Source organism: Haplochromis burtoni, unplaced genomic scaffold, assembly GCF_018398535.1.
Source record: "Haplochromis burtoni strain Fernald_Lab_line unplaced genomic scaffold, NCSU_Asbu1 Contig_764, whole genome shotgun sequence".
In the NCBI taxonomy this organism is placed as follows: domain Eukaryota; kingdom Metazoa; phylum Chordata; class Actinopteri; order Cichliformes; family Cichlidae; genus Haplochromis; species Haplochromis burtoni.
In genome coordinates this window covers 167,129-179,585 of record NW_024583125.1, presented here as the reverse complement: position 1 = coordinate 179,585, position 12,457 = coordinate 167,129, and the positions used below count along the sequence as shown (strand labels likewise).

The following is a 12,457-nucleotide window of genomic DNA, read 5'->3' as shown; positions in this document are numbered from 1 at the left end:
ATCGGACACGTTACAGACATCTCTCCCTTTGTTGATCATGGGAAATGTGAGATCACTCCCTAATAAGATTGAAGAGCTATAACTCTCCCTCCCCCAGGAAGATCTGATCACAACATGGTGCACCTTGTTCCTGTATATGAGCCTTTAGTATGCAGGGAGCGACCAATCGCCCGCACAGTGCAGAGATGGTCGGGCGCGTAAGGGACCCGCACAGCCAGAGCCGAAGGTCACAGCATACCAGGGTCCTACCCTGGCCAAAGTTGGTATGCTGTCTGGACTGGCCTTGCACAGTGCAGAGATGGTCGGAGGAGAGCGAGGAGGCTTTTAAGGACTGTTTTGAGTCTACTGTGTGGGAGGTGCTTTGTGATAACCACGGGGAAGACATCGACAGCCTTGTGACCTGCCTTATGGGCTACATTAACTTCTGTGTGGATAACATCATACCCACCAGGACCATGCAGTGTTTCTCCAACAACAAACCTTGCATTACCCCAGAAATTAAAGCTGTCCTCAAGCAGAAGAAGAGGGCCTTCAAAGCTGGAGACAAGAAGGAGCTGAAAATGGTGCAGAGAGAGCTGAGAGGTCTGATCAGGAATGGGAAGGACAGCTACAGGCAGAAGATGGAAAACCAGTTTCAGCAGAATAATGTTAGTGAAGTCTGGAGAGGCCTTAGAACCATCATTGGCCACACAGATCAAAACTCTCTGCCACTGTGGAATATGAGGTGGGCAAATGAACTGAATCACTTTTTTAACAGATTTGATTAAACCAGGAGACAGTCTTCAACATTGGCTGAACACTCACCCACTGCAGCTGTTCCCCCTCTGACACCTCAGTCACTTCACACCTCCTCTACTCACCCTGCTCACTACTCCCCACCCCCCAACCACAGCATCCAGCACACGTCTCTTTCGACCATCCAAGTTAGGAGGGAACTGAGGAGGATCAGAGCCAGGAAGGCAGCGGGTCCAGATGGCATCGGCTCAATGGTTATCAAGTCCTGCACAGATCGTATGTGTGGGATGATGGAGCACATCTTCAACCTGAGCTTGAGGCTGGGGAGAGCTCCACAGCTCTGGAGAACTTCTTATGTTGTACCAGTGCCAAAGACTCCACATCCCAAGGACCTCAACAGCTACAGGCCAGTGGTTCTGACATCCCACCTGATGAAGATACCGGCAAGCTTCGACCTGGCACAGCTTCACATCAGTGGACCCGCTTCAGTTTGCCTACCAACCTGGCACTGGAGTTTTCTGGCTCCGTTCCTCTTCACCATCTACATTGCAGACTTCGCCCACAACTCCACCCAGTGCTTCCTGCAGAAGTTCTCTGATTACTCTGCAATAGTCGGCCTCATCACTGATGGGGATGAGAGGGAGTACAGAGAACTGACCCAAGACTTTGTGGTCTGGTACCAGCAGAACTACCTACAGATCAACACTAGTAAAACCAAGAAGCTGGTGGTAGACTTCCACAGGCACAAACATCCTCCACTGCAACCACTAAGCATCGAAGATATGGACATTGAGGCTGTGGATAGCTACAGTACCTGGTACAGGTACTTTGGTGTTCATCTGAACAACAAACTGGACTAGACTCACAATTCAGATGCCCTCTACAGAAAAGGGCAGAGCAGGCTGTACCTGCTGCAGAGACTGGCCCTCTTGACCCAGTGCAGGTGGTGAGAATGATGACTAAGCTGTCATCCATGTTGGACAACATCTCCCACCCCATGCAGGAGACTCTGACAGCAGTAAGTAGCTCCTTCAGTGGCAGGCTGCAGCACTCATGATGTGGGACCTAGGGGTTTCACAGGTGTTTCGTTCCAACCGCTGTCAGACTCTAAAACATGGTCTCTGTAGATGACCACACATGTGCAGACAGACACACACAAACATCCAATACACCATGATAGCTGTCAAAAGAGAATTGTACATAGTGTGATCAGCTACATGAAATGTGTCTTTTTATGGATCACTAAGCAATCCACATGGCTACGTGACTTTTCACATAAACTCTTGTGTGATAAACTTATTTAGCAACTAACAGCTTCCTCTTTTCTAAGAACATACAGATTTAGAAAAGGGGAACCTCAACTCTGAGTTCTTAGAATAACTTTGTTATCTTTGTACACACACAAGCTTGTATAAATAAAGAACGCAGACAGTGACAGAGCACGAGTCCGTGAGTGCCTCCTGCGAGGACGAGCGCTCTGTGGCCGCCCTCGTGAGTAAAGACAACTGCAGTGTTTGTGTTTTCTAACTCAGGTGTCTTAGCTGAAGAATTGTGGGGTGATTCTTAGAAATCCCCTGTCAATAGCCTTCGCTCAGTCTCCCTTATATGCAATATTATGTGCAATATTTATGTGCTGTACCGAGTGCAATTTTTTTCATTTTTTGATTGCAGCCATTCCCCAACTCTCTGTGAATGGTACTCATGGCCATTGATCAGTGGGTTTTGGTCAGTGGTTGTTGATCAACGGTCATGAGAAATTGCACAATTAAGATTAAGGAACTGACCTGCCAGCCCATTGTTCCTCAGTGGGCTGGTTTCAGTCATTATACAATTGTACTGTTTATAAGATTGGGGAAACCTGCAGTCAGCTGAGACTGAAGAAGTCACTTGGATGAGTGACAAAACATTTCTCTCACAAAAAGCTACATCAAGATGAACAGAATCAACTTTTGGAAATTTACTTTCTTGGATAATTGAGAATGCATCAAGACGTATACCTACTATAGGTAATACGTTACTATAACAGGGTATTTTATTTTATTTTGTTGGTACCTTATTCGATGGTATATAGTATTTTATTCTTGTATGTTATTCTTTTCTTAACCTATTCTATTGTGTTTTTCTTAAAGTTTAGTGCTCTTAAACTTGTACTCTCCGCCCCTGTTTTTGAATCTTTTAAACTTATAAAAAGATGTAAATAACAATAAGAATAACACCAGACTTTTACCGTTATTGTTTTTACAAAAGTGGAAAAGTCCACAATGTCGGTTTTAATTGCAGGAAATTTTATTAAAGGAATTTAGTAAAGCTAAACCAAAACCGAATAATGAAAATCACAAAAAATATTGAACTCAATTAAACTTTACTCATTTTAGAAACTCTGAGTTTAATCTTATCTTTGGTGAGGAGAAGTTGAAGGAAAGATAATATAGCCAGGCCTAGAGATGTGTTCATGCCTGTGTTCAAATCCGCTGGGTCTCACTGCTCTCACGACACACTCCACACGGGAGTCATCAGTAACACAGAACTGAAGACTGGTTTTTGCTGTGTGACGACCCACTGCACCCTGCCTTCTTCTTCTTCTTTCTTACAGTTGTATTGGCAGTTGGCAAACAACTGAAAGGTGGTTTACCGCCACCAACTGGTATGGAGTATGGTCTGGAACGACGCTCAAAAAAAAAAAAAAAATCTCAAATCCTTCCAAACAGGTTCCCCTCTTTTAAAAACTGAAATAAGGCCTGATAACTTTTACTTCCCGATTCCTTTCGCAACAAATCAACCAGATCCAGTTTGATTTTTAGGTTACTAAGATTTTGAATCAAATGTCTCCTCTCAACCTGATACCTCTGACACTGCAACATGACATGTTCTACAGTTTCCTCTACCCCACAGTAATCACATTTTCCGGTACTATGTTTCTGTCATGGTCCGCGGCCCGGCGTCCGAGGTGCTGATAGGATGCCCACGGCCACGGGCGTGGCTGCTAACTCCACACCTGCATCCCATCCCAGGCGATCACCAGGTGGACTATTTAATCCTGCCCAGCCTGCTGCTCCACGCCAGTCCGTAGTCGTCTCTCAGCGATCACAACTCGGCGTGTTTTGAGCCACCTGCCTGTCCACCTGCCCGTCCGGAATTTGGATCACGATCAGCACTCGCCGCCTCGACTTTTCTGGAGTTACCCCGCAGACCCTCACCCCTCCCTCCGGCTCCCTCGGCCCCGCTATCATCCCTCCCACAGTCCCGCTCTCGGCGTGCCTGCGCAACTCACCTCCCGGTCCTTCGGTTTCTCTGGTTCCACGCGTTTTTTCCCTTCTACCCTCCCGGGACACCTTCAGTTATAATAAAGTTTATTTTTTTCTTATACCCCGGTGTGTGTGTGCTCTGCTTCTGGGTCCAGCTTGTGCGCGGAACTTCGGTTCATGACAGTACGGACTGGCCAGTATGGACCCAGCAGATCCACTCCGCTCCGCCATCAATAAACAGGGCGCTATTCTCGGCTGCCACGATCAGCAGCTCCAATCACTCCAAGACCGTTACCAAGAGCTCAGTGACACTCAGGATCAGCTGCGAACCAAGCCGCCCGACCCCGTGCACCGCAGCGTTTCACCTCCGCCGCTGGAGCCCTTCCACGGGGAGTTAGACCTGTCTGGGGGGTTCCTTTTTCAATGCTCCTTGTTCTTCAGCCGCACGCCTTCCCCACGGATGCTGCTAAGATTTCCTACTTTGTGGGGTTGTTACGGGGACGAGCTTTAGCATGGGCTGAGGCTTATTTAACCTCTCACCCCATTCGTGATTGCGATTACGACGATTTCCTGGAGGAGTTCCAGGCTACATTCTCCCCTCCAGTCTCGGAGGACAACGCCGCGCAGAAATTGCTGGGGCTCCGTCAGGGGCGGCGCAGTATTGCGGAGTATCTAGTCGAGTTTCGTACCAGAGCGGTCGCCGTGGGTTGGCCCGATTCGGCCCTCCGTGGGGTCTTTTTACGGTCGCTAACCGACCAGATGAAAGACCAACTAGCGTTTCACGAGGAAACTAAATCCTTCGAAGAATTGGCTTCCCTCGCCCGCAGGATCGATAGACGCCTACGGGAGAGGGATGCCGAGCGGCGGCTTAAGCCTATGGGCTCCGTATTGCGCCCCGGGATCCGTGTTTCTTCGTCCCCACCCACGGCTGCGTGTACGCGCTCTCCATCGCCTCCTCCGCCCGAACCCATGCAAATCGGGCGCTCTCGGCTTTCTCCGGAGGAGAGGGAACGCCGATTCCGGGCTGGGGATTGCCTGTACTGTGGGAGGCCCGGTCACCGCATCGCTGTTTGCCCGGTCCGCCCAAACGACCCGGCCCACCAGTAAGTCCGGGGATACGGGTGGGCAGCACTTTAAGCACTACTAGACCCCGATTGTTACTGTCCGTTACCATTGTGACTAATAATCAGACTTTTACATGCCCCGCGCTGGTGGACTCCGGGGCGGAACAGAACCTCATGGATGAGAAACTGGCTAAGAGGTTAGCGGTATCTCTTACTCCACTCGAACCGCCCATTCCTGCGTCCACATTGAATAATCAGGTGTTTGCTTATATCACTCACCAAACCGCGCCAGTACAGTTAGTTGCATCAGGAAACCACCAGGAGCAGCTTTCCTTTTTCACTTTCCCCGCTCCTGACACCCCACTTATCTTAGGTTACCCCTGGTTACAGAGGCATAATACTCACATTGACTGGGCCAGAAAGAGAATCGCGAGCTGGAGTTTGTTTTGTCTGGCAAACTGCTTGGGGTCAGCCGTTCCCCCCGCCTCAACGGAACGGAGCCCAGTCCCGCCACCAGCACTAGACCTCTCTTCCGTTCCCCCTGAATATCACGATCTACGGCAGGTGTTCAGTAAAGACGAGGCGCTCTCACTACCACCTCACCAACCATATAACTGCGCCATTGATCTACTCCCGGGAGCTTCGCTACCCTCTAGCAGACTGTACAACCTGTCTCGCCCCGAAAGAGAAACCATGGAGAATTACATCCAGGAGTCGCTAGCTGCAGGACGTATTAGGCCGTCGTCCTCTCCCGTGGCTGCGGGTTTTTTCTTTGTGGGAAAGAAGGACGGGACGCTTCGCCCGTGCATCGATTACCGGGGTCTAAATGACATCACCGTCAAGAATAAATATCCCCTCCCACTAATTAATTCTGTTTTTGACTCACTCCAGGAAGCCACAGTCTTCACCAAGCTGGACCTGCGGAACGCCTATCACCTGGTTCGGATACGTGAGGGTGACGAGTGGAAGACCGCCTTCAATACCCCACTAGGGCACTTCTAATATCTGGTGATGCCGTTTGGGTTAACTAACGCCCCGGCGGTTTTTCAGGCCCTAGTCAACGACGTGTTACGGGATTTCCTGAACGTGTTTGTTTTTGTGTATCTGGATGATATTTTGGTCTTTTCCAAAATGCCCAAAGAACATCACATCCATGTGAGGAGCGTGCTACAACGGCTGCTCGAAAACAGGTTGTACGTCAAGGCAGAGAAATGTGAGTTCCATGTTTCATCTATTTCCTTCTTGGGCTACATCCTAGCAGGTGGGCAGGTGAAGACCGACCCGGTGAAGGTCAAGGCAGTGTTGGAATGGCCGGTCCCGGAGTCGCGGAAGAAGCTCCAAAGCTTCCTGGGGTTTGCGAACTTTTATCGCCGCTTCATTCGGAACTACAGCCAAGTGGCCGTGCCTCTCACCCAGCTCACCTCATCTAAGGTGCCTTTCACCTGGTCCCCGGAGGCCCACGCAGCCTTCGCCAAGTTAAAGCGATTATTCACGTCCACACCCATTGTAACCCATCCAGACTCTTCTAAGCAGTTTATCGTTGAGGTTGACGCGCCTGATGCGGGAGTTGGAGCGGTTCTCTCCCAGCGGTCTGGGCCTCAAAATAAACTCCGGCCGTGCGCCTTCTTCTCGCGCCGACTCACCCCCGCGGAGAAGAATTACGACATCGGCGACAGGGAACTCCTAGCTGTTAAACTCGCCTTAGAGGAATGGCGCCACTGGCTGGAGGGGGCCGAACAGCCCTACCTTATTATGGACAGACCATAAGAATCTACTTTACCTTAGAACCGCCAAGAGGTTGAATCCACGCCAAGCCCGCTGGTCTCTGTTCTTCGCCCGCTTCAACTTCACTCTCTCCTATCATCCAGGGTCGCGGAACATTAAGCCCGATGCGCTCTCCCATCAATATTCCTCCGACAGTGAAGCGCCCCCTCCCGCCACCATCCTACCCGCCGCCTGCGTGGTGGGCGCTCTCACCTGGGAAATTGAGGAGACCATTCGCCGAGCTCTCCCGGGGGACCCTGATCCAGGGACTGGACCACCCGGACGGCGTTTTGTTCCCACCGCCGCCCGTGGGGCTGTCATCCACTGGATCCACACTGCAAGATTCACGTGCCACCCGGGCGTGAGCAGAACGACGCACCTCCTCAGAAGACATTTCTGGTGGAAGTCGCTAATAAGGGACGTGAGGGACTATGTGTCTGCCTGTGCCGTCTGCGCCCGTAATAAGTCATCCACCAAGCACCCCGTAGGTCAGCTCCACCCGCTCACTACACCCCACCGGCCGTGGTCTCACATCTCCCTTGACTTTGTTACCGGTCTCCCTACCTCTTCCGGAAAGTGTGTCGCCCTCACCATTGTAGATAGGTTTTCTAAGGCCGCTCACTTCATCCCGCTAGCCAAGCTGCCTTCGGCCGCTGAGACAGCCCAAACGTTGATCACTGATGTTTTTAGGCTCCACGGAATCCCCCTGGAAATTGTCTCCGATCGAGGTCCCCAGTTCTCCTCACAAGTGTGGAAGACCTTCTGCTCCATTCTCGGCGCCAAGGTCAATCTGAGCTCCGGCTTCCACCCGCAATCCAACGGACAGACTGAATGTCTCAATCAGGAGCTGGAGACTATGCTGAGGTGCGTGGCTAGTCAAAACCCCTCCCTTGGGTTACCTACTTGCCCTGGGTGGAGTACGCCCACAACGCTCTAACCTCGTCCTCCACCGGTCTGTCTCCTTTCGAAGCGTCCTTCGGTTATCAGCCTCCACTCTTCCCAGAAGAGGACTTGACTCTCTCCGTCCCGTCGGCTCCACATCACCTCCGGCGCTGCCAACGTGTGTAGCGCAGCGTTCGCCGCGCCCTCCTGCGCGCGAAGGAACGGCTTGCGCGCTATGCCGATCGCCGCCGCGCCCCAGCCCCTGACTACCAGCCGGGACAGAAGGTTTGGTTGGCAGCTGGGAATATCCCACTTCGGGGCACGTCTCGCAAACTGGCTCCTCGCTTCATTGGGCCGTACGAGGTGGACCGAGTCATCAACCCGGTGGCAGTCAGGCTCCAGCTTCCGGCCTCCCGGCGGGTGCACCCCACATTCCATGTGTCTCAGCTTAAGCCGGTCCGCCTCAGCCCCCTGTGCCCTCCTTCCGAGCCCCCTCCTCCCGCCCGGCTCGTCGGCGGCCATCCGGCCTATGCGGTCCGGCGGATCCTGGATGCGCCTCCTCCTTGGTGGAGTCTGCTGTCTTGTCTTGTTTTGTCTTATCTTGTTTTTATTAAGTAGGCTTACCTTTTTTTGGGTTCGCCTGGTGTTTTATTTTACCCTGGACTGTTGTTCGTACCCATACTTCTGTGATCGGGCTGAAGTGATTCTCTGCCCGAGTGTCGTGCTGGGACTCTAAATCGCCTGGGTGGCCGGTCTCAGCCGGTGGGGAGCCAGACCGGCCTACGCCTGAGAATAATTATTACCAGCACGAGTGGTAGTTTGACCCGTGGGGAATAAGCCTTTCCCGTGTGTGTGTGTGTGTGTGTGTGTGTGTTGATTTCTTTTATTAAAGTTATTAAGGTGTGTTTTAGTCTTTTTATGATTTGTAGCGAGCCTGACGCTCAGTGTCCTTTTATTCTTTTAACATACTTTTCTGTGTTTTATTTCAGTGAAGGAGGACGAGCCAGTGGCCCTGGGACCTCAGGTGGTGGGTCGTTTTCACACTTTCTTTTGTACAGCACTGGGTGGTCTGCAGTGATTCTTGTGGTGTGATTTTCTTTTGGTTCCACGGCTGCTGGTAAGTCCAAGTTCCACGATTGTTTATTTTTACTGTAGGACACTGTCAATAATGACGCTACATCTTGACTTTTAATATTTTATTTATAAAATATTATTTATAATATTTTATTCATTTCTATAAATAAAACTGTTTTAATATTGGAAGCCAACCTGCCTCAGTGTGCATCCTTGAATCTGTGCGGTCTTCTTTTATTCCTTTTCTTTATTTTTCTTAAATATATTTCCTGGGGGTGTAATTCCCCTAGGTGGCGTTGTCAAGTTTATTTATTTTGTTCATAACCCCGCCGACCACTTGGTCACATATTCATCACTTGTACCTCCAATAATCATGTGTAGTAATACTGAGATCAATAATTCAACTGATAGTTTGGACTAAATAACTTATGAATGTGACCCACTGCAGAATTAAACTACCAACAGGCCGAGGTTACAGGAAGAACAACCTGTTTTCTAAATATCAAGATCATTTCTTTTACTGTGAACAGACATTTAATAATTAACATAATTACAATATTAAAGAAATCTCTTATACAAGAATCAGAATTTACAAGTATTAAAGAAACAAATGAATCTGCTGTATTTTGTAACCTTTTGTGGATCCTCAGCCTTCAGTCACACAGGCCGAGTGTCCCCCCCGTCAACCTCCAGTCACGAGGGGAAAATAAGTTTCCGTTGACCAGTTGGTGTTGCTGGAGTTTGTTGCTCCACCTGGTTGTAGTCAGGGCCAACAAACTCTTACTGCTGGCTCAAATCGGTTGCACTGACGGCGGTTTGGTTTCTAGCAGATCACTGCAGTCGCTGACTTGTCTGCAAACACTCGTTGATTCACCATGCAGGGGTAGTGAAACTTGTTAAAGTGCAACGCAAACAGGAAATAGAGAATGGATGACTGCAGCTGAGTTATCTACAAACACGTGCAGGTACTACAGGTTAGTAACATTTACTAAACTTCCCAGTTTTAACATTTTCTGTTAATTTCTTTATCACAGGCCTGACTCACAGTGTGCAGCCTGACAGTGTGAAAGAAGGACAGACTGACACTATGAACATGTGAAACATCCTGCATGGACGTGGAAAAGACGTGAACCACCAGTTTCCATCCACTGGAGGATTTTGGGAATGATATTTGTTCTGCTGAAGGACAGAAATGAGGACAAATTGATATTTCTGGATGTTCAGTGAGACATTATGAAACCAAACACGCCAAACTGTATCTGTAAAGTTGTTGGTGACTGTAAGTGTTTGTGGTTTTCATTTGTAGTTTGACTGAAGGTAATTTTCCTTGAAGCAAAGTAATTATTAAAAACAACAAACAAAGTAAATATTTGGTTTCATGCATTTTTCTGAATTCTGAAGAAAGTTTAAACTCAAAGGTAGAATTGTGTGAACTTGGAAGCCTAAAGAAAACATGACATGAGACTCATTCTGACGTCAACAGAGTGACAGGAATCCTTGTTGATGGCTGCTTGGCTTGAAATGCTACTGATTTAGCATCAGTGTGTGAGCTAATGATAGTGAAGCTGTTTATGAAATGTGTGCCTGAGTTCTTCTGTGGCTGATCTAAATGAACAGAAGGTCCTCTTTGCAGAAGGCAGATGAGTTCACACTAATGCACTAAGTGACTTTATTCATCCTGAACTCTGCTCTGATTGGCTGAAAGCTGCTAACATGCAGGCTAAAGGCCTCACTTTCAAATGTTTGTTGTCTGAACATGAAGACGAGAAAAAACTGAAAAACTCTGGTGTCATAAGAGCTGAATGTAAAACTGGATATATTTGACTTTACACTGATTCGATATAATCTTCAGAAATCGCTGAGCTTCAGGGTGACTGAGTGTTGAGATTTGTTTCTTTTGATTTAAAGACAGTGTGTCTGTGATCCATTATGAAGCTGAGGTCAAAGTTCATGATCAAGCATCTTCTAACTACTCAAAGATTCACAGCAACAACTGTGTTAGTTTGAGATTTCCTGAGTTTTGAGTGGGTAGAAAGAAGTTTCCACCATAATGATCATTTAATAGTGAACTTTAGATTTCTGAGTGATATGATGAAAAATTCAGTCCCTTCATGAAATTGTGTTTGTGCTCATTGAACTGTGTCAGTCTCTGCTGCAGCTGGAAGTTACTGCAGTTTCTGTTCAGTCTGACTGAGGGAGGTTTTTGTACGACTGTTTTTCACTGTGTGAAGAGCTCCCAAGAGCTGACATTAAATTCTCCTTTACAGTAATAAACTGCTGCATCTTCAGCCTGGACTCCACTGATGGTCAGAGTGAAGTCAGAGTTTGATCCACTGCCTGTAAAACGATCTGGAATCCCTGATTGCTCGAGTGCTAGCATAGTAAATGAGCAGTTTAGGAACTCCTCCATCTTTCTGTTGGTACCAGGATAAATCGGTTGGAGCTATAAACATTCTGTCCAGTTGTACATTTTATGGTGGCAGATCCTCCCACAGCAGAGCTCACTGCTCCAGGCTGAGTCACTGGGACCTGAGGTTTAGACTCTGAGGACACAGAGACAAAAACATAAAGCAGCTTCATGGTTTTGTGGGCTTCATTTCAGAGGGACAGATGTTGATAGAGGAGAGGAGTTTGATTCTCTGGACTTTACCTGTGAAGCAGCAGCAGAGGAGAGTCCAGATGAGGACGCAGATCAAAGTCATGTTTTTGATGAGGAGGATTTCTGTGGCTTCTGTTGTGATGAAGGACAGCTGTCAGTCATCCAGTGTTCAACTCTCAGGACTATAAACTCTCCCAGAGCACTGGAGCATGGTGCTGCTGATGCAAAGTGCCTCTATGGAAATGAACTGACTCCAGCAGGACTGCATAATTAGTCTTTGCAATGTGAATTCACAGGTTTTCAACATGTTTTGAGATGTAATTGGGTTGGTATATTATTCTATTTATTACTTTATCCAGGACCTTTAAGCCTTCTCCTGATACACAATCTGGTAATGTGGATTAAAAGCAGAATTAAACATTCATTCAGCTACTGCTATAAAAGTGATCAATGACACCATTGAGGCAATGAACCTTTTGGTGTGACTTTTTTCCTAGACTGACTCCAACACAGACTTGGACCAGGCTCATAATGCTGTTTAATAATGGATCAATCAAATTAACATACCACTGAATAAAGGTCTCAAAGTCAGTTTTCTAAAATCTGGAATGTATTTGAACAGACTGCCACAAGGATACGTCTTTGTTTTTTAAAGCCATTTCATGGACAGATAAGACCTGTTAATTAAACAGATGATTGATTGATTTTAAGTAAAATAATTGCACGTATTGTTAATTAATTACTATCCATATGAGGTCCAAAGAGATCATCACCACAGGAAATAACAAAATAAACATAAGAGCAGAAACTTTAGGACCGTCCGAATCAACCACCTGGTTCATTCGTAAAAGGAATAAATGCATAGGACAGCACGATACTAAAAAGGCCTGAAAAACCACTGAGCTGCACTCAGCTCCCACTGAAGGTTTGGACTAAGAGGCTGCTGGCTCTGTGGCCCGTCCGAGCTGTGGCACTGTATGTTGCATGTACCCACTCGATTCGGACAACGGACCAGCTGTTAGTTTCATTCCATCCCGGGATTCTGGGAAGCCCCCAGTCCAAGTCATCAGCTGTGTCAGCCTGACTGTACTGAG

The 12,457-nt window shown here is 48.0% G+C and overlaps 1 pseudogene; it reads right to left on the bottom strand.

Annotated features, from left to right (window-relative positions):
• Nucleotides 1-10,122: 10,122 nt before the first annotated feature.
• On the bottom strand, nt 10,123-12,201 carry LOC121812725 (annotated as a pseudogene).
• Nucleotides 12,202-12,457: the final 256 nt, after the last annotated feature.